This window comes from Mobula hypostoma, chromosome 1 (genome assembly GCF_963921235.1).
Source record: "Mobula hypostoma chromosome 1, sMobHyp1.1, whole genome shotgun sequence".
Classification (NCBI taxonomy): Eukaryota; Metazoa; Chordata; class Chondrichthyes; order Myliobatiformes; family Myliobatidae; genus Mobula; species Mobula hypostoma.
In genome coordinates this window covers 30876226-30898437 of record NC_086097.1, presented here as the reverse complement: position 1 = coordinate 30898437, position 22212 = coordinate 30876226, and the positions used below count along the sequence as shown (strand labels likewise).

Sequence of the window (22212 nt, the reverse complement as noted above, 5' to 3'; positions counted from 1 at the left end):
TTCAAAATAAATTATTTTGATACAAAATATGTGCAAGAAATATCAATGCAAGATTATCTCTACATTAGTAGTGTGGTTATAGAGTCATACTGCACCAAGGCAGGTTGTTTGGCCCAACCATTCCATGCAGAGGAAAGTTAAAATTCGAGTTTATTGGCATATGCACAATTCAATAGATAATATAACAATAGACAATAGGTGCAGGAGTAGGCCATTCGGCCCTTCGAGCCATCACCACCATTCACTGTGATCATGGCTGATCATCCACAATCAGTATCCAGTTCCTGCCTTATCCCCATAACCTTTGATTCTGCTACCTTTAAGAGCCCTATCCATCTCTTTCTTGAAAGCATCCAGAGACTAGGCCTCCACTGCCTTCTGGGGCAGAGCATTCCACATATCCACTACTCTCTAGGTGAAAAAGTTTTTTCCTTAACTACGTTCTAAATGGTCTACCCCTTATTCTTAAACTGTGGCCTCTGGTTCTGGACTCACCCATCAGCGGGAACATGCTTCCTGCCTCCAGCGTGTCCAATCCATGAATAATCTTACATGTTTCAATCAGATCCCCTCTCATCCTTCTAAATTCCAGTGTATACAAGCCCAGTCGCTCCAATGTTTCAACATATGACAGTCCCGCCATCCCGGGAATTAACCTTGTGAACCTCCGCTGCACTCCCTCAACAGCAAGAATGTCCTTCCTCAAATTTGGAGACCAAAACTGCACACAATACTCCAGGTGTGGTCTCACCAGGGCCCTGTACAGCTGCAGAAGGACCTCTTTGCTCTTATACTCAATTCCCCTTGTTATGAAGGCCAGCATGCCATTAGCTTTCTTCACTGCCTGCTGTACCTGCATGCTTGCTTTCAGTGACTGATGTACAAGAACACCTAGATCTCGTTGTACTTCCCCTTTTCTTGACTTGACTCCATTTAGATAATAATCTGCCTTCCTGTTCTTACACCAAAGTGGATAACCTCACATTAATCCACATTAAACTGCATCTGCCATGCATCTGCCCACTCACCCAGCCTGTCCAAGTCACCCTGCATTCTCATAACATCCTCCTCACATTTCACACTGCCACCCAGCTTTGTGTCATCTGCAAATTTGCTTTTAATCCCTTCATCTAAATCATTAATGTATATTGTAAACAGCTGCGGTCCCAGCACTGAACCCGGCGGTACCCCACTCGTCACCGCCTGCCATTCCGAAAGGGACCCGTTAATCGCTACTCTTTGTTTCCTGTCAGCCAGCCAATTTTCAATTCATGTCAGTATTCTGCCCCCAATACCATGTGCCCTAATTTTGCCCACTAATCTCCTATGTGGGACTTTATCAAAGGCTTTCTGAAAGTCCAGGTACACTACATCCACTGGCTCTCCCTTGTCCATTTTCATAGTTTACATTCTCAAAAAATTCCAGGAGATTAGTCAAGCACGATTTCCCCTTCGTAAATCCATGCTGACTTGGTCCTATCCTGTTACTGCTATCCAGATGTGTCGTAATTTCATCTTTTTTAATTGACTCCAGCATCTTTCTCACCACTGACGTCAGGCTAACCGGTCTGTAATTCCCTGTTTTCTCTCTCCCTCCTTTCTTGAAAAGTGGGACAACATTAGCCACCCTCCAATCCACAGGAACTGATCCTGAATCTATAGAACATTGCAAAATGATTACCAATGCGTCCACGATTTCTAAAGCCACCTTTTTAAGTACGCTGGGATGCAGACCATCAGATCCTGGGGACTTATCAGCCTTCAGACCCAACAGTCTATCCATCACCATTTCCTGCCTGATATAAATTTCCTTCAGTTCATCCATTACCCTCGGTCCTTTGGCCACTATTATATCTGGGAGATTGTCTGTGTCTTCCCTAGTGAAGACAGATCCAAAGTACCTGTTCAACTCGTCTGCCATTTCCTTGTTCCCCATAATAAATTCACCCATTTCTGTCTTCAAGGCCCCAGTTTTGATCTTAACTTATTTTTTTTCCTTTTCACATACCTAAAAAAGCTTTTACTATCCCCCTTTATATTCTTGGCTAGTTTATCTTCGTACCATGTATGTATGCACAGGTGCAAAGAAAAACTTACAGCAGCTTTATAGGCACACAGCATCATAGAAACAGAATTAGGGGAAGCACATAAATTATACATGATTGTTACAAGAAATAATTCAAAGTAAATTTATTATCAAAGTACATATATGTCATCATATACAATCCTGATAGTTACATAAGAAATTGGAGCAGCATTCGGCCATCTGGCCCCTCAAGCCTGCTCTGCCATTCAATAAGATCATGGCTGATCTGGCCATGGACTCATCTGCAACTACCTGCCTTTTCTCCATAACCCTTAATTTCCCTACTATGCAACAATCTATCCAATCTTGTCTTAATATATGTACTGAGATAGCCTCCACTGCTCCATTGGGCTGAGAATTCCCCAGGTTCACCACTCTCTGGGAAACGCAGTTCCTCCCATCTCCATCCTAAATCTACTCCCCCAAATCTTGAAGCTATGTCCCCTAGTTCTAGTCTCACCTACCAGTGGAAACAACTTTCCTGCCTCTATCTTATCCCTTACATAATTTTACATATTTCTATAAGATCTCCTCTCATTCTTCAGAATACCAGCGAGTACAGTCCCAGGCAACTCAATCTCTCCTCGTGTCTAACCCTCTCATCTCTGGGATCAACCTAGTGAACCTCCTCTGCACTGCTTCCAAAGCCAGTATATCCTTCCTCAGGTAAGGAGACCAGAACTGCACACAGTACTCCAGACGCAGCCTCACCAGTACTCTGTACAGTTGCTGCAGAACCTCCCTGCTCTTAAATTCAATCCCTGTAGAGTAGGGACATTCCATTTGCCTTCTTAATAGCCTGCTGCTCCTGCAAACCAACCTTTTCTGATTCATGCACAGCAGGATGCTGCAATTTTTTTACCATTTAAATAATAATCTGCTCTTTTGCTTTTCCTTCCAGCACTGACCCCAGCGGCACACCGCTCACCACTAATTGCCAACCAGAGTAATACCCATGTATCCCAACTCTCTGCTTTCTATTAGTGAACCAATCCTCTAATACATCACCCCCAACTCCATGAATCCTTGTCTTATAGATAAGTCTTTTATGTGGCACCTTATTGAACACCTTCTGGAAATCCAAGTAAATAATGTCCATCTGTTCCTCTCTATCCACTGCCCTCGTTATATCCTCAAAGAACTCCAGTAATTTTGTCAAACTGGACCTGCCTTTGCTGTATCCATGCTGCATCTGTCTGATGGATCTATTTCTTTCCAGATGCTTCACTATTGTTTCTTTAATGATATCTTCAAGCATTTTCCCAACTACAAATGTTAAACTAACTGGCCTATAGTTGGCTGCCATTTGCCCACATCCTTTTTTGAACAGTGGCGTGACATTTGCCGTTTTCCAATCTGCCAGGACTTGCCCAGAGTCCAGAGAATTTTGGTAAACTATCACCAAAGCCTCTACTATAACTTCTGCCATTTCTTTCAGTGTCCTGGGATACATTCCATCAGGACCAGGGGACTTGTCTGTCTTCAGGCCTGCAAGTTTGCTGAGCAGTACCTCTTTAGTGATAGCTATTGTATCGAGGTCCTCACCTCCCAATGCATCTATAGCATTTCTCTTTGGCATGTTAGATGTGTCCTTGTGGGATTTGTCTTCTTGTGGGCATACACAGTAAATCCAAGAAGCACAATAGAATCAATGAAAGACTGATTGCCCAACTGGGCAAACAACTAATGTGCAAAGACAGCAAACTCTGCAAGTACAAAAGAGAGAAAAATAATAATAAATAAGCAATAAATATCAAGAATAGGAGATGAAAAGTCCTTGAAGAGTCCATAGGTTCAATTTTGTACATTTAGAATAAAAATAAAATAAAGTCCATTTTAGAGCAAATGGTCTTAGTGTTGCTAAATGGCAGTGAATCGGGTTGTGCCTATTGATTCAAGAACTGAATGGTTGAAGAGAAGTAGCTGTTCCTGAACCTTACCCTTTCCTGTTCCTCTTACCCAAGGGTAGCAGTGAAAAGATGTCTTGGTCCAGATGGTAGGGATCTTTGATGATGGATGTTGGCCTCCTGAGGCAGTGCCTCTTTGTAGCTGGGTGCTATGGAATGGAGTGAAGGACACTCATTTCAGGGGGAAAGTGACTGTTGAAAATTTCTTCAAACTGTTTCTCCAGTGGATGCTGGCTTCTGGTTCTCAGTGGGGTAGGCTCTTGTGTGTTTAAAGAAAAATTTAAAGATTAGCTCCTCCTCTATAATCTGTGTATGGTCCATGACCTCATTGCTACTGTGGCTCACTTCTAAAAGCTTGTGTCCATCTATGAGTAAATATAGATGCAAAAAATCCATTTACGATCTCTACCCTCCCTTTGATCTTTGCACTTAGCCTTCTTGTGTGCTTGGTTTAGAAACTTCAGATGTTCCTCCTCTAGTCAGAGTGGTGATGGGCCAGGGATTCCCATGAATTGGTGAGCACATTACTTCAAGGGTTTGAAAAATTAATTGAATTGTATATTGCTTTCCTCTGGAAAATATTCACCTTATGTTGAACATAGAAGCAATGCAGGTGCTATGGCTCACAATGTTGTACCGACATCTTAACTGACTCCAAGATCAATCTCACCCTTCCCTCTGACATAGTCTTCATTTTTTTTCTTTCATCCATGTGCCTATCTAAGACTCTTAAATGTCCCTAACATATCTGCGTCTACCACCAACCCCTGATAGTATATTCCATACACTTATCCACGCTGTGTAAAATGCTACTTCTGACATCCACCTCCCCCCCGCCATGATACTTTCCCCCAATTACTTTAAAGTAATGCCTGCTCTTATTAGCTAGTTCCGTCCTGGGAAAAAAGTATCTGGTTGTCTGCTCTATATATCCCTCTTATCATTTTATACACCTCTATCGAGTCACTGCTCATTCTCCTTCACTCCAGAGAGGAAGGTCCTAGTTCACTCAGCCTTTCCATAAGACAAAGGAGCAGAAGTAGGCCATTCGGCCCATCGAGTCTGCTCCGCCATTTTATCATGAGCTGATCCATTTTCTCCTATTTAGTCCCACTCCCCTGCCTTCTCACCATAACCTTTGATGCCCTGACTACTCAGATACCTATCAATCTCTGCCTTAAATACACCCAATGACTTGGCCTCCACTGCTGCCCGTGGCAACAAATTCCATAGATTCACCACCCTCTGACTAAAAAAATTTCTTTGCATTTCTGTTCTGAAAGGGCGCCCTTCAATCCTTAAGTCATGCCCCCTCGTACTAGACTCCCCCATCATGGGAAATAACTTTGCCACATCCACTCTGTCCATGCCTTTTAACATTTGAAATGTTTCTATGAGGTCTCCCCTCATTCTTCTAAACTCCAAGGAATACAGACCAAGAGCGGACAAACGTTCCTCATATGTTAACCCTCTCATTCCCGGAATCATTCTGTTGAATCTTCTCTGTACCCTCTCCAACGTCAGCACATCCTTTCTTAAATAAGGAGACCAAAACTGCCCACAGTACTCCAAGTGAGGTCTCACCAGTGCCTTATAGAGCCTCAACATCACATCCCTGCTCCTATACTCTATTCCTCTAGAAATGAATGCCAACATTGCATTCGCCTTCTTCACTACTGACTCAACCTGGAGGTTAACTTTAAGGGTATCCTGTACGAGGACTCCCAAGTCCCGTTGCATCTCCGAACTTTGAATTCTTTCCCCATTTAAATAATAGTCTGCCCGTTCTGGGAGAACGAGAGTTTTCTGGACAGGACCTACAGTGAGGTCATTACACCCAGGATACAGGAAGAGAGAAGGAGGACGACGATGAGCAAGGAAAGGATGCTTGAAGTACAGGAGACCCCAGGAGATGTGCCTCTCGTAAACAGGTTCACCCTCTTGGAAGCTGTCGGGACAGAAGATGATGCCAGCCTGAGAGGCAGACGGGTCTGCGAGTCAACAATTGGTGCTGAAGCAAAGCAGAGGAGACAGATGTCAGGCAGAGCCGTGGTAGTAGGGGACTCCATAGTGAGAGGTACAGAAAGGGGTTTCTGTGGCAACAGGCAAGATTTAAGGATGGTGTGTTGCCTCCCTGGTGCCAAGATCCAGGATGTCACGGACTGATTGCAGGGAATCCTCAAGAGTGAAGGTGAACATCCAGAAGTGGTGGTGCATGGTGGCACAAATGACGTGGGGAAGAAGAGGAAAGGCATCCTACAGTGTGACTTCAGAGAACTTGGAAGAAGGCTGAAAAGCAGGACTTCCAGGGTGGTTATCTCCGGTTTGCTTCCAGTTCCTCGTGCTGGAGTGGGCAAGAACAGGGAGATAATGATTCTGAATGTGTGACTGAGGAACTGGTGCAGGAAGCAAGGATTTACATTCTTGGACCATTGGGGTATGTTTCAGGGTGAGGATGAATTGTACAAAGGGGACGGTTGCACCTTAATAAGTGGGGCACCAGCATTCTGGCAGGCAGGTTTGCCTCTGCAACACGGGTGTGTTTAAACTAAGTAGTGGGGGGGAGGGAACGAACTGGAAATATAAGAATGGAGATAAAGGGAATGTGAGAATAAGAAAAGTTAAGAAAGACAGCAGAATCAACAGAGCAGAAAGCTCAAGAGTGGATCGTACAGTATGGTCAAGTGAAATAGGAATTGATATGGGAGGTGAGGGGAGTAATGAATTAAAAGTATTATATATGAATGCACGGAGTATAAGAAATAAAGTGGATGAGCTTGAGGCACAGTTGGAAATTGGTAAGTATGATGTGGGAATAACAGAGACATGGCTTCAAGTGGACAGGGCCTGGGAAATGAATATTCAAGGATATACGTCCTATCGAAAGGACAGACTGATGGGCAGAGGGGGTGGGGTGGCTGTGTTGATGAAGAATGATATTCAGTCCCTTGCGAGAATCAGGAGACGTAGAGTCAGTATGGATAGAACTGAGAAATTCTAAGGGTAGAAAGACCCTAATGGGAGTTATCTACAGGCCCCCAAACAGTAGTCTGGATGTAGGGTGTAAGTTGAATCAAGAGTTAAAATTGGCATGTCGCAAAGGTAATGCTACAGTTGTTATGGGGGATTTCAACATGCAGGTAGACTGGAGGAATCAGGTTGGTACTGGACCCCAAGAAAGGGAGTTTGTGGAGTCCTTCCGAGATGGATTCTTAGAACAACTTGTACTGGAGCCTACCAGAGAGAATGCAATTCTAGACTTAGTGTTGTGCAATGAACCGGATTTGATCAGGGACCTCGAGGTAAAGGAGCCATTAGGAGGTAGTGACCATAATATGATAAGTTTTAATCTACAATTTGAGAGGGAGAAGGGAAACTCAGAAGTGTCAGTATTACAGTTGAACAAAGGGAACTATGGTGCTATGAGGGAGGAACTGGCCAAAGTTCAATGGAACAATACCCTGGCAGGGATGACAGTGGAACAGCAAAGGCAAGTGTTTCTGGGAATAATGCGGAAGGTGCAGGATCAGTTCGTTCCTAAGAGGAAGAAAGATCCTAAGGGGAGGCCGTGGCTGACAAGGGAAGTAATGGACAGTATAAAAATAAAGGAGAAGAAGTATAACATAGCAAAGACGAGTGGGAAGCCGGAGGATTGGGAAACTTTTAAAGAGCAACAGAAGGTAACTAAAAAGGCAATACGTGGAGAAAAAATGAGGTACGAAGGTAAACTAGCCAAGAATATAAAGGAGGATAGTAAAAGCTCCTTTAGGTATGTGAAAAGGGAAAAAATAGTTAAGACCAAAACTGGGCCCTTGAAGACAGAAACGGGTGAATTTATTATGGGGAACAAGGAAATGGCAGATGAGTTGAACAGGTACTTTGGCTCTGTCTTCACTAGGGAAGACACAAACAATCTCCCAGATATAATAGTGGCCAAAGGACCGAGAGTAATGGATGAACTGAAGGAAATTTATATTAGGCAGGAAATGGTGTTGGATAGACTTTTGGGTCTGCAGGCTGATAAGTCCCTGGGACCTGATGGTCTGCATCCCAGGATACTTAAGGAGGTGGCTTTAGAAATCATGGACGCATTGGTAATCATTTTGCAATGTTCTATAGATTCAGGATCAGTTCCTGTGGATTGGAGGGTGGCTAATGTTGTCCCACTTTTCAAGAAAGGAGGAAGAGAGAAAACAGGGAATTATAGACCGGTTAGCCTGACGTCGGTGGTGGGAAAGATGCTGGAGTCAATTATAGAAGATGAAATTAGGACACATCTGGATAGCAGAAACAGGATCGGTCCGAGTCAGCATGGATTTACGAAGGGGAAATTGTGCTTGACTAATCTTCTGGAATTTTTTGAGGATGTAACTATGAAAATGGACAAGGGAGAGCCAGTGGATGTAGTGTACCTGGACTTTCAGAAAGCCTTTGATAAAGTCCCACATAGGAGATTAGTGGGCAAAATTAGGGCACATGGTATTGGGGGTAGAGTACTGACATGTTTTGAAAATTGGCTGGCTGACAGAAAACAAAGAGTAGCGATTAATGTGTCCCTTTCGGAATGGCAGGCGGTGACCAGTAGGGTACCGCAGGGTTCAGTGCTGGGACCGCAGCTGTTTACAATATATTTTAATGATTTAGATGAGGGAATTAAAAGTAACATTAGCAAATTTGCCGATGACACAAAGCTGGGTGGCAGTGTGAAATGTGAGGAGGATGTTATGAGAATGCAGGGTGACTTGGACAGGCTGGGTGAGTGGGCAGATGCATCGCAGATGCAGTTTAATGTGGATAAATGTGAGGTTATCCACTTCGGTGGTAAGAACAGGAAGGCAGATTATTATCTAAATGGAGTCAAGTGAGGAAAAGGGGAAGTACAATGACATCTAGGTATTCTTGTACATCAGTCACTGAAAGCAAGCATGCAAGTACAGCAGGCTGTGAAGAAAGCTAATGGCATGCTGGCCTTCATAACAAGGGGAATTGAGTATAAGAGCAAAGAGGTCCTTCTGCAGCTGTACAGGGCCCTGGTGAGACAACACCTGGAGTACTGTGTACAGTTTTGGTCTCCAAATTTGAGAAAGGACATTCTTGCTATTGAGGGAGTGCAGCGCAGGTTCACAAGGTTAATTCCCGGAATGGCGGGACTGTCATATGTCGAAAGATTGGCCCGACTGGGCTTGTATACTCTGGAATTTAGAAGGCTGAGAGGGGATCTTATTGAAACATATAAGATTATTAAGGGATTGGACACGCTGGAGGCAGGAAGCATGTTCCTGCTGATGGGTGAGTCCAGAAACAGAGGCCACAGTTTAAGAATAAGGGGTAGGCCATTTAGAACGGAGCTGAGGAAAAACTTTTTCACCCAGAGAGTGGTGGATGTTTGGAATGCTCTGCTCCAGAAGGCTGTAGAGGCCAAGTCTCTGGATGCTTTCAAGAAAGAGATGGATAGAGCTCTTAAAGATAGTGGAATCAAAGGTTATGCGGATAAGGCAGGATCTGGACACATTGTGGATGATCAGCCATGATCACAGTGAATGTCGGTGCTGGCTCGAAGGGCCGAATGGCCTACTCCTGCACCTATTGTCTATTGTCTATTGAATGTAACACTCCTATTGCATTCAATACTTCATGGAGCTCAGAGCAAACATAGAACAGTACAGCACAGGGATAGGTCCTTTGGCCCACAGTGTTGTGCCAAACCATTTAAATTAGTAGTCAAGTGGCAACTAATCTAATCTGCTCTGCCTGCATAATGTCCATATCCTTCCACTTCCATCACATTCATGTGCTTACCTGCGCATCTCTTAAAAATCTCCACTGTATTTTCCTCTACCACCACCACAGGCAGTGCATTGCAGTCACCCACCACACATTGTACAAAATACTTACTCCTCAGATTGCCTCTGAACTCACCCCCTCTCACCTTAAATGCATGCCTCTGGTACCAGACATTTCAATCTTGGGAAAAATATAAAGTCTATCTAATCTATCTCTCCCTCTTATAAACCTCTATCAGCTCTCCCCTCATATCATCAGCATTTATTACTCCAAAGAAAACAACCCAAGTTTCTCCAACCTCTCGTTATAGCATTTGCTGTTTAATCTAGGCAACATCCTGGTAAATCTCTTCTGCCTTGGCGATCCTGCAGTTGTCCTCATTGTCAACGTTAACTGCTCTTGAGAGCGTGCTGCCAAGATGCATGAACTTGTCGACTGCCTGGAGCTGATGGTTCCTCTTAGGGTTAATCTGGGGCTGCTTGGTGCATGACTTCCATCGTCTTGGTGATGATGGTGAGATTGAAGATGTCACACGCAGTGGAAAATGTGTTGACGTCCTGCATGTCGGACACGGCTTGTGTAGAGCACAGTTGTCAGCGAGTAGGAAGTCTCTCAGCACCGTCTTTTTGACCTTAGTAATGGTTTGAAGCCTACGCAGGTTGAACAGCTTGCCATCCATCCTCTATTTGATGTGGATTCCAGGATTGCTGTCCCAGAATGCATCAGTCAACATTGCACTGAACATCATGGTGAAGAGGGTGGGCGCCTGCACACATCTCTGCTTGACCCATTTGTCAATGAGAAAGCAACGGAACAGTCACCATCATCAAACATGCAGACTGACATCCTGTCATGAAACTGCTTGACCATGGTGATGAATTTGCCAGCGCAACCAAACCATGATCTTCCATAATGCCTCTCGGCTCACTGTGTTGAAGGCCTTGGTAAGATCGACAAAGGAGGTGTAGAGCTGACAGTTCTGCTCCTGTCATTTTTCTTGGAGTGTCTCAGAGCAAAGATCACGTTAATAGTTCCTCTTCCTTTCCTGAAGCCGCACTTTCTGGGAGATGACCTCATTCCAGATGAGCGTTTAGCCTGTCTAGCAGGACTCTGGCTAAGATTTTCTCAGCCACTGAGAGATGCCTCTGAAGTTGTTGTATGCTTGGCAGTTTCTCTTCCTATTGTACGGGTGTACAATGGATGCATCTTTCATTTCTTGTGGAATCTGACCCTTCTCCTAGAAGGACAGGAAGAACTCTGTCAGTTTGCTGGTAATGTGGACCATCTGCTTTGTAGACCTCTGCTGGTACAGCACCTGCTCTGGGAGCCTGGCCACTTGACAACTGGCCTATTGCTTTCTTGACTTCCTCTTGGGGAAGAGAGTCCACTGCATGGTTGATGCCTACTTGTTCGAGACAATCAATTGGTTCCTCGTTTATGATTGATGGTCTGTTCAGTACAGATTCAAAATGCTCTGCCCATCTGACCAGAACCTTGGCCTTCTCAGTGATGAGTGTGGTGCCATCTGCGCTTAGGAGGGGTGAGGTCCCAGAAGGCTGAGGGCTGTACAGGGTTTTGGTAGCATCAAAGAATCTCTTGAGTCACGTTCTCGGCATAGCCCTGAATCTCCAGCCTTTTTGCAGAGTTAAGAGTCTTGTATCTTTCTGAGTTTGCTTTGAACTGTTCTTCATGTATCGGCAAATGCTATCTTCTTGGAGATGGAGGAAGAATCATTCTGATAGGCTCTGTGCAGCCTGTGCTTTTCCCTAGAAGAATTTTTATCTCCTCGTCATTCTCATTGAACCAGTCGTGGTTCTTCCTTGTTGTACGGCCGAGGTCCTCGAAGGAGGCAAAGTGAACTCGATCTCTGAAAGCAGCCCACTCCTCTGCAACATTTCTTCCAAGATGAACATCGGTGAGCTGTGACTGAAGGCTTTTAACCAGGTGGTCTGCAGTAGCACCCGATTTCAGCTTGCTGACTTTGAGCTTCTTGGCAAATTTCCTTGCCTGTGGACATCGTTTGGGTTGGATATGCTCATTAATTTTGGAAATGATCAATTGGTGGTCTTTCCAGCATTCTGTGTCGCATATATGGCTTTGGTCCCTCTGACATCGTGTCTGTCAATCTTCTGGAGATGACGTAATCAATTAGATGCCAGTGCTTAGAGCAAGGATGCATCCAAGACGTCTTGTTACAGTGTGACAGGCGGAAGACCATGTTGGTGATGATCAGGTCATGCATGACACAGGTTTTCAGAAGAAGCAAGTCATTGCTGTTGCATTTGCCTACCCCATTGTGCCATAGGACTACATCCTATTGTGGTCTCTTTCCACTCGAGTGTTGAAATCTCCCAGGACAAGGAACTTGTCTGACCTTGGTACAGTTGCAATCAGGGAATCAAGCTCTCCATAGAACTTGTCTTTGGCTTCCTCTGGGTTGATCATCGTCGGGCCTTAGGTGTGATGTTGCATTTGTTCCTCGGGTAGTTGCATGGTCAGTCGATGATTGTTGAATCCTTGTAGTAGACTGGTAAGCTTTTGGACATGGTGGTTCTTGATAGCAAATCTGACTCTTGCTTCACGATGTTCGGTACTGCTGCGTCCACTCCAGAAGAATTTGTAGCTGCCACCTGTTTCTGTCAGTTGGCCTTTGTTGGCCAAGTGAGTGTCAGAGAGAGCTGCTATGTCAATCTTGTACCTCTCCTGTTCTCTTGCCACCAAAGCAGTTCTTCTCTCTGGTCTGTCAGACTTGGCATTGTCCATTAAGGTTTGCATGTTCCATGTGCCAATTCTGAGCGTTGTCAGTTTTGTTCAATTTCTTTGATTTCGACTGCTGAAGTGGGATCCCTGCCATCTGCAGTGTGCTGACCAGGGTTGAGTGAAGTAGACAATGTTTAGGGCACCTTTCCTAGCCCCTTCCTTGTACTACAGAAGTGAACAGTATGGTCCTGAAAAGGGCTGCTCTGTCACTTACGTGGCTGCCGAGTTCTGCTACAATTTCAGTCAATGAAAAATGACACGTTGCCCTGAGCCGCCTGTGTGCTGGTCCGCGGCCATGGCTTCCAGTGTATCCTCAACTGCTGCTTTGTTGCTTGCCATCACCACAGGGCTTGGATTTGGATGTTGTGACTTGTGCATGAGTTTGATTAAAGTGAGGGAGAGTTGCACAAGTTGTCAACCTCACTCTCTTGTACTAGTCTGTCTGGATCCAGTGGCAAGGCAAGAGTCAAGATGACTGGAGATAGGTCAGGATGTAGTGGATGACCAGGGCAGTCTACGTGTCTTGCTGTGCTCTTCGCGCTCCACAGTGTGTGTTGGGAAATGCCTTCCTGCCTGTTGAACCAGCTGGTAGTTTCCTCCGTGCAGTCTGCCGAATCCAGTCTTCACATGTTTTGGGAAGACAAACCTGAAGTCACTGAGCATTCAGAAAAAACCCAATGGCCACTCTCACCTGGTTTGGCTGGCCTGTCGAAGACGTTGCCCAGGATGTGGTTGTTGTTGTATGCAAATAGCTTACTTGGAGCCACACATGAGAACTGAGTGCCCGGTGAGGATCAAAGGTGGAAGACCTACCTCGGAAGGTATGACAGTCTTTGCACCAGAGGTGCTGCTCCTCCCTGGCACCCCGTACACCCCAAAAATAAGTGCTACAGAAACGATAACAGTAGGTCCAAAGACCTCATCCCTGGGAGAGGAAGGATCTTCACCTAAAGATGAATGAAGTCTTGCGGTGAAAATGGGGTTGATCAATCTTTGGCCAAGGACTGAGAACACGTGAGCTGCTGTCTGTGGCCTGTGCCCAGTAGGGGTGATAGGCTTAAGAAGAAAAAGAATTAGCTACTTGCCAGTTTCCCAGACCTCATCTATGGCTAGAGAGGACATGAAGATATTGGTTAATGCCTCAGCAATCTCTTTCTTGCCTCTATCAATAACCTGGAATATATCCCATCAGGCCTTGGGGACTTATCCACTTTAATGCTCTTTAAGAGACCTAACACTACTTCCTCCTTTACCTTGAAATGCCCTAGCATATCAATACACTTAGCACTGATATCCCTATCCTCCACGTCCTTCGACTTAGTAAATACTGATGTAAAGTACTCATTGATGACCTCACCCACATCATCATCCACATCCAAGCAAATTCCCCCCTCTTTAACCTTGAGTGGTCCTACCCTCTCCCTAGTTATCCTTTTGCTATTGATGCAAGTGTTGAATGCCTTAGGGTTCTTTTGAATTCTACTTGCAAAGGGGTGTTCAAGGCCCCTCCTGGCTTTCCCAGTTCCCTCCTTGAGTTCTTTTATGGCTTCTTTATAATCCTCAAGGGCTCTGTTTGATTCTAGCTTCCTCAGCTGTATACACTTTGCCTTTTTCTCCTTGACTAACTTCACCTCATTATTCAACATCCAAGGTTCTCTTACCTTGATGTCCCTGTCCTTCCTTCATACTGGAAGATCACTGTCCTGTACTCTGTGTCTTTAAACATCTTCCACATGTCAGATGTGGACTTGCCCAAAAACAGCTCTCATAACTTTCTCTGCTCCAATTTAATACTCTCTCACAAGGCCATACTTACCATAAGGAGTTGTGGTCACTGTTCCCTGACTGCTCAGTCACTGAAAGGTCAGTCACTTGGCTAGGCTCGTTACCCAACACCAGGTACAGTGTATCCCCTCCTCTTGTTGTACTATCTATTGTACCTATGGATTTAAGAAACCCTCCTGGATGTACCTAATGAATTCTGCCTCATCTAAACCTCTTGCACTAAGAATATCCCAGTTTATATTAGGGAAGTTGAAGTCCCCATGACAACAGCCGTATTGGTTTTACACCTTTCCTGAATCTGCCTGCATATTTGTTCCTCAATGTCCCGGTGGCTACTGAGGGGTCCATAATACAATCCCATCAAAGTGATTGCACCCTTCCTATTTTTTGAGTTCTACCCATATAGATGCAGTGAATGAGCCTTCCACTATATCCCTGAAGTAAAGTGTTTGCTACAGAAGTCTGGTGTCATGCATGTAATTCACCCACTGGATCTTGTTATGTTCAGACAAAGTCTTGGTACTGACATCAGAAAGGACACTGACGTCAATTTTCTCATTAGATCGTAGTTATCAAAACATTTTTGAATTAAGATTCACTAGCTTCATGACATGGTTTCCCCAGGCTGTGCCTCTGTGGCTTCTTGTGGTTCCTACGTGTGACTGGATGATAGTCACATCTCTGAGGAATTTGGGAGTGCCATCTGATATTTGCATAATCCCCTTGGTGCATGCCTGTGAGTCCTCATGAGAATGACGGGTGTAAAGAAGTATTCTGCCACAACAGCAGAGGGTGCTCTGAGCATGTCCTTGGAGAATTGTGGAGAGAAATCTTTTTCTTGTGTCTAACTTGCAGTTTATCCTTTTGAACAGTAGCTCAGTGATGGTGCTCATTAAATATGCAGTGGCTACTCTGGATGTGTTTGAAAGAGTAATGTACACTCTTACACTCAGCCAAGTTTTCAGTCTTCCTCCTGTATGCTAATTCATCACCCCCTTTGATACAGCCCACAACAGTGGTGTCGTCAGCAAACATGTACATGGTACTTAGCCACACAGTTATAGGTGTAAAGCAAGTAGAGCAGGGGACTAAATGCACATCCCTGCGGAGCTCCTGTGCTGATGGAGATTGTGGAGGAGATGTTTTTGCCAATCCCAACTGACTAGGGTTTACAAGTGAGGAAATCTAGGATCCAATTGCACAAGGGGATATTGAGGCCCAGAGCTTGGAATTTACTGATTAGCTTTGAGGTGATGATGGTGTTAAATGCTGAGCTGTAATCGATAAAGAGCATCCTGATGTATGTATCTTTATTGTCCAGATGTTCCAGGGTTGTGTGAAGAGCCAACAAGATAGCATATGCTGTAGACCTGTTGCTTTGGTAGGTGGGTTGCAGCAGATCCAAGTCACCTTTCAGACAGGAGCTGATATGCTTCAACACCAGCCTGACAATACACTTCATCACTGTGGATGGAAGTGCCACTGGGTGATAGTCATTTAGACGGGTTACCATGCTTTTCTTGGACTCCAGTACAACTGAGGCCTGCTTGAAGTAGGTGGGTACTACACACTGCCGAACGAGAGGTTGAAGATATCCGTGAATACATCCGCCAGTTGGTTGGCCCAGGCCTTCAGTACTCGGCCAGGTACTCCGTCTGGACCAGATGCTCTCCTCAGATTCATTCTCTTGAAGGCAGCCTGCATGTCAACCTCAGATACTGAGACCAAAGGATCATCAGGAGACATGGGAGTGCGTGATGGTTCCTCCCTGTTCCGGTGGTCAAAGTGAGCACAGAAGGCATTGAGCTCATCTGGAAGTGAAGCTCTGCTGTCCCCTATGTTGCAAAATTTAGCTTTGTAGGAGCTTATGGCATTCAAACCCTGCAACAGCTGTCGAGCATCCCTTGTTGATTCCATTCTAGTCCAGAATCTCCACTTGCCTGAGAAATGGCCTTCTGGAGATCATATCTGCATCTCTTGTAGCATTCTCGATCTCCAGCTTGAATGCCTGTAATCTGGCTCTCAGCAGGTTCTGGATTTCATTGTTCATCCAGGGCTTTTGATTGGGGAAAACTCTGAATGATGTCGTGGGGACACATTCATCCACAGCTGTTTTAATAAAGTCTGTAACAACCCTGGTGTAGTCACTCAGATCCTCAGATAAGTTCTTGAACAGGTCCAGTCCACAGACTCAAGGCAATCCTGTAACCACTCCTCAGCCTCCTGCGACCACTTCTTAGTTGTCTCGATCTCGGGAGCCTTGCTTTTTAGGCTCTTTCTGTATGCAGGCAGCAAGAATACAGTCGACCTTCCCTAATCTGACTACCTGTAATCTGGTTCCTTCGATAATCCGGCACTGATTATGTTTAATGTGGTCCTTCTGTAATTCGGCATTTTCACCAATCCGGCACCCCTCAGGTCCCAATGGTGCCGGATTAGTGAAGGTCGACCTGTACAGTCCAACTTGCCAAAGTGCGGTCTTGGGAAGGAACGATATCCATTCCTTATTGTAGTATAGCAGTGGTTTAATGTGTTGGGACCTCTGGTGCGGCAGGTTATGTGCTGGTGTTAATTGGGCAAGGTTTTCTTCAAATAGTCCTGTCTGAAGTCACTGACTATAATTTGAAATGCATTGGGATAAGGCGTTTCTTGTTTCCAGTTTCAGGAGTTCTTGCTTATAATCGGCCGCTAGTGATATGTAACCTGCGGTCAGGATCACGGGTGAGGACTCTCGAGGCAAATAGAATGGTCTACGTTTAATTGTTAGTTGTTCTAAGCCAGGGGAACAAGAAGTTGACATAACTCGACAGCCTTGCGCTAACGAGAATTGACTAAAAATATATGCTACCAACTTTTTCCTTACAAGAAGTTGAGGTTCGATTCATTCTGAAAATCGTAAAACCTTCTTGCTGGATGGCGTGTTCACTGTTAACTAAGTCTCAATGCAACAAACAATTGAAATCTGCCTCTGATACGGCAGCCTTGCCCAGAGATTGTCAATCTTATTTTTAAGTGATTGTGCATTTGCTAACAAGATGGTAGCAGTCTGGTTTGAATCCCACCTCTCCTGCTGCGTTCTTGGCCTTGGCATTGACCCTTAAAGGCGCCACGCTTTAAGGGTCTGCATTTAACCATTGAACAGAAATCTGACGATCATTGATGTAATTTCTTAGTCCGTTGTAAAGAGGAAATTTACGTACCGCAGGTTGTAGCAAAAGTAGTTCGAAAGGAGTATATTTAAGAGGAATTTTTGGTACAAATTCCTGCAGCCCACAGAGAATCGCCATGTACCATCTTGGTTGCCCTAGAGATGGCTTTCCAGATATCATACCTGCACCTCTTGATTATCATGATTAGAGAGCATATCTTTTGAGGAAAGATTGTGTGACCTTTTCTCTTGGAACGAAAGGATGAGAGGTGAGTTGATAGAAGTGTACAAGAGACATAGATCGAGGACACAGTCAGTGCCTTTTTGTATTAGCCTTTTCACTGGCTAATACCAGAGGACATTTTTTTAATGTGAGTGGAGGAAAGTTTAGGGATAGTTTTTTTTTAACCCAGGGAGTGGTGAGTGCCTGGAATGCCTTGCCAGTGTGGTAGTAGAGGCAGAAAAATTAAGGACATTTAGGAGATACTTGGATAGGGACATGGATGAAAGAAAAATGGAAGGCTATGTGGAAGGATTAGATTGATCACGGAGTAGGTTGAAAGGCTGGCACGACATTGTAAGCTGCAGTGCCTGTAAGTCCAGCACAGATCACACCCTGATATGTCCTATCGCTCTATGTAGCATTGATATTTCACTATATTAACAGTTCTCTTTTTGAATGGATTATACACTGCTAGTGCAGAAAACACATTCTATCCAGTAACATAAAAAGGTGTGGTTTAAGTATTTGATCTTCTCTAACTCTATGCTATATATATCAGCCCCTTCTGAAAACATTCCAGTGTTAAATCTCTGCCATCTTCCTTGAACTCACACTCTGCTCTCTAAAAAGTGGAATGTGCCCTATTCTAATCCAATATCCTGTATTTTGTCTTGACTTTGTGATACAGGTTTTTACCTGTTCAGTGTCCTTATTCACATAGCAGATAGCAGAATGCCTTACAGCGCCAGTGATCACCAATTAGGTTTCAATTCCTGCACTGGTTAGGTTTAGTAAGTCATAGGCATGCTATGTTGGCACCGGAAGCATGGAGACATTTGCGGGCTGCCCCAGCACATCCTCATACTTTGTTAGTCATTGATGAAAACGACACATCTCACTCTATGTTTAGATGTATGTGTGATAAATAAAGCTAATCTTTAATTGTCACTGTTCTCATTGTCCTCATTCATCTTCAACTCAAGCCTGCTGAATTTTCAACACAGGAGATTGTACAGCTGCTGGAAATCCAGAGCAACACACTCAAAATGCTGGAGGAACTCAGCAGGTCCCGCAGCATCTATGGAGAAGAATAAAGGGTCGGCATTTTGGCCTGAGACCTTTCATCAGGACCCTTCTGCGTTTTGAACCTTTCAAACACCCTTCTCCAAATTTCTGCACAGAAGAGACTACCATAGAATTTCCCGCCCTTTTTACTTGTCTCTCAGTCAAGGAACGGGTTATTAAAAGCTCGAGGAATGCTAATTTTGTAATCTGCACTCGCCTCACTTATCTGTCCACAGGTTCCATCCTGTGGTTTGTTGGAGGAGGGAATCTGTCATTAAGCCCACTAATGGAGCAATCTCTGCATTTTATCTGTGATCTCTAATCACACTGATTGTCTGAATTCCTGTCATGTGCACCTGCCCTCTCTTCAGCAGGGGTTCTGTCTCTCGTGTCACCATTCGTCTTGTTTTACTGTTCTGGCTCTTAAAAGAGTATTGCAACCTGATGAGTTCACTTTATTACCACCGCACAGTTTGCAGCCAAGTTTCTGTGTGATTAAATCTATATTTTCCTGTGATATTGTTTTAAGTTTCCATGGTTTATTTTCCCACATTTCAAGCATTGTAATACCTCGAGGTTTTTTGTTCGTATTTAACATAACTTCTTGAGTCGTGATTTATTTTTATCACAGATTGTACATCGTTCCTTTATCTCGCTCTTTCCTATAATGAAAGGCTAAGTTAACTGCCCTCCTCTCATTTCCTCTTATTTTGCTTTATTTTCTGAAAAAATGTGGGATGACCTCATCCATCGCTACCTTTCTATCTTGCCACTGAGTGCTTTGATTTTACCAGCTGCTCCTCCTCCTTACTTGCACAAATATTTATGCTTTTATGCTTTTTCCAATTTATTAGTTTGCTTCCTTTCCAGGCATACGCCATCTTACTCAATCTATCCCCTGAGCTGGTGCCATTGCTCCATAATCAGAAACTCCTTTCTTGCCACCATTGTGTAGCCACTTATTGAGGTCCTGGATCTCCTTTTGCTTGCATTAACAGAATCACTGCAGCACAGAAACAGGCCCTTCGGCCCATCTAGTCAATGTGGAACCATCAACCTGTACCTGGACTATAGCCCTCCATACACCTCCCGTTTATGTACTTATCCAAACTTTTCTTAAAGTTTGCAATCAAACCCACATCCAGCACCTCATTATAAACTCAAGATTGCAAAATCGGACATTCCATAGTTAGAGGAATAGAGATGAAATTCTGTGGCTGCAATAGAGACACTTGGAGGATATGTTGCCTCCCAGGTGCCGGGGTCAGGAATGCCTCGGATTGGGTCCATAAGCATTCTAAAGGGGGAGGGTGAGTAGCCAGGAGTCTTGGTACATATTGCCACCAATGACAAAGGTAGGAAAGGTAAGGAGGCCCTGAAGAGAGATTTTAGGGAGCGAGATAGAAAGCTGAAAATCAGGACCCCCAGGATAGTAGTCTCTGGATTGCTGCCATGTGCCAGTGAGGGTAAGAATAGGATGATTTTGCAAATGAATGCGTGGCTGAGAAACTGATACAGGGGCAGGGGTTCAGTTTTCTGGATTATTGGGACCTCTTTTGGGAAAGGTATGATTTATATAAAAGAAACAGGTTATACCTGAACCTAATAAGGACCAATATCCTTGTGGGCAGGTTTACTAGAGCTGTTGGGGAGGGTTTAAACTAATTTGACAGGAGGATGGGAACTGGAGTGATAGGGCTGAGGAAAGGGTAGTTGGTTTACACAGAGAGGCAGTATGTAGTGAGACAGCTAGCAAGGAGAGGCTGATGATAGGGCAAAATTGGAGTCAATGGGATGAATTGCAGTGTAAAAGGGGGACAAAATCGAAAAGGGTGGTGAATGCAGGACTGGAGGTGTTATATTTGAATATAGACAGTATACTGAATAAGGTAGATGAACTTGTAGCACACTTACAGATTGGCATGTATGATGTTCTGGGCATCTCTGAGTTGTGGCTGAAAGAAGATTATAGCTGGGAGCTTAACATCCAAGGATACACATTGTATTGAAAAGACAGGTAGGCAGAGTGGGTGGGGTAGTGTTGGTAAAAATGAAATCAAATCATCAAAAGAGTTGACATAGGATCGGAAGGTATAGAATCGTCGTGGGTAGATCTAAGAAATTGCAAGGGTAAAAAGACCCTGATGGGAGTTACGTTCAGACCTCCAAACAGTAGCCTCAGAAGAGAGGGACGTCCATTTAGAACAGAGATAAGAGGAATTTCTTCAGTCATTGAGTGGTGAGTCTGTGGAAGTCATTGCCACAGGCAGCTGTGGAGGCCAAGTCATTGGGTATATTTAAGACAAAGGTTCATTGGTTTATAGTCAGGGCATGAAGGGTTATGGAGAGAGGACAGGAGATTGGGACTGAGTGGGAAATGGATCAGCCATGATGAAATGGGGGAGCAGACTCAATGGGCCATGTATTCGAATTCTGGATCCTAATTCTTCTCCTATATCTTATTGTTATCAGTGCACAAGTGTAAAGGAGAATGAAGTGATTGTTACTATATCTGATTGTTACTATACTATATCCAATGCAGCATAAAAAGACACAATAAGCACAAAGAACACAATACAAAAAAGCAAAATAACTATAAATATAAAAGCAATCCTATAAAACACAATGTACAAATGTTATACACTGTACATAGACTAATTGTGTGTAGGTAAATTGATGCAAGGTTATGTGTATGTAGTGGTGTGTGGAGTGATAGGGTGATTAATGGGTGGAGGTGTTGATCAGCCTGATGTCTTGGGGAAGTAACTGTTTTTGAGACTAATGGTTCTTGGTGTGGATGCTATGTAGCCTCTCCCCTGATGGACGCAGGGACAAACAGTCCATAAGTTAGGTGGGTGGGTAAAAGATAAGGTGCATTGGCCTTCATCAATTGTGGAATTGAATTTAGGAGCCGAGAGGTAATGTTGCTGCTATATAGGACCCTGGTCAGACCCCACTTGGAGTAGTGTACTCAGTTCTGGTTACCTCACTACAGGAAGGATGTGGAAACCATAGAAAGGGTGCAGAGGAGATTTACAAGGATGTTTCCTGGATTGGGGAGCATGCCTTATGAGAATAGGTTGAGTGAACTCAACCTTTTTTTTCCTTGGAGCGATGGAGGATGAGAGGTGACCTGTTAGAGATGTATAAGATGATGGGAGGCTTTGATCGTGTGGATAGTCAGAGGCTTTTTCCCAGGGCTGAAATGGGTGCCACAAGAGGACACAGTTTTAAGGTGCTTGGAAATAGGTACAGAGGGGATGTCAGGGGTAAGTTTTTTACGCAGAGAGTAGTGAGTGCATGAAATGGGCTGCCGGCAACGGTGGTGGAGGCGGATATGATAGGGTCTTTTAAGAGACTCTTGGATAGGTACATGGAACTCAGAAAAATAGAGGGCTATGGATAACCCTAGGTAATTTCTAAGGTAAGGATATGTTCAGCACAGCTTTGATCT

General features: G+C 44.3%; 1 protein-coding gene across 2 annotated transcripts in view; it reads left to right on the top strand.

The window, feature by feature from the left end:
- Positions 1-22212, top strand: part of nudt14 (nudix (nucleoside diphosphate linked moiety X)-type motif 14) — a 161916-nt gene that overhangs the window by 423 nt on the left and 139281 nt on the right. The gene's annotated exons all lie outside the window — the stretch shown is intronic.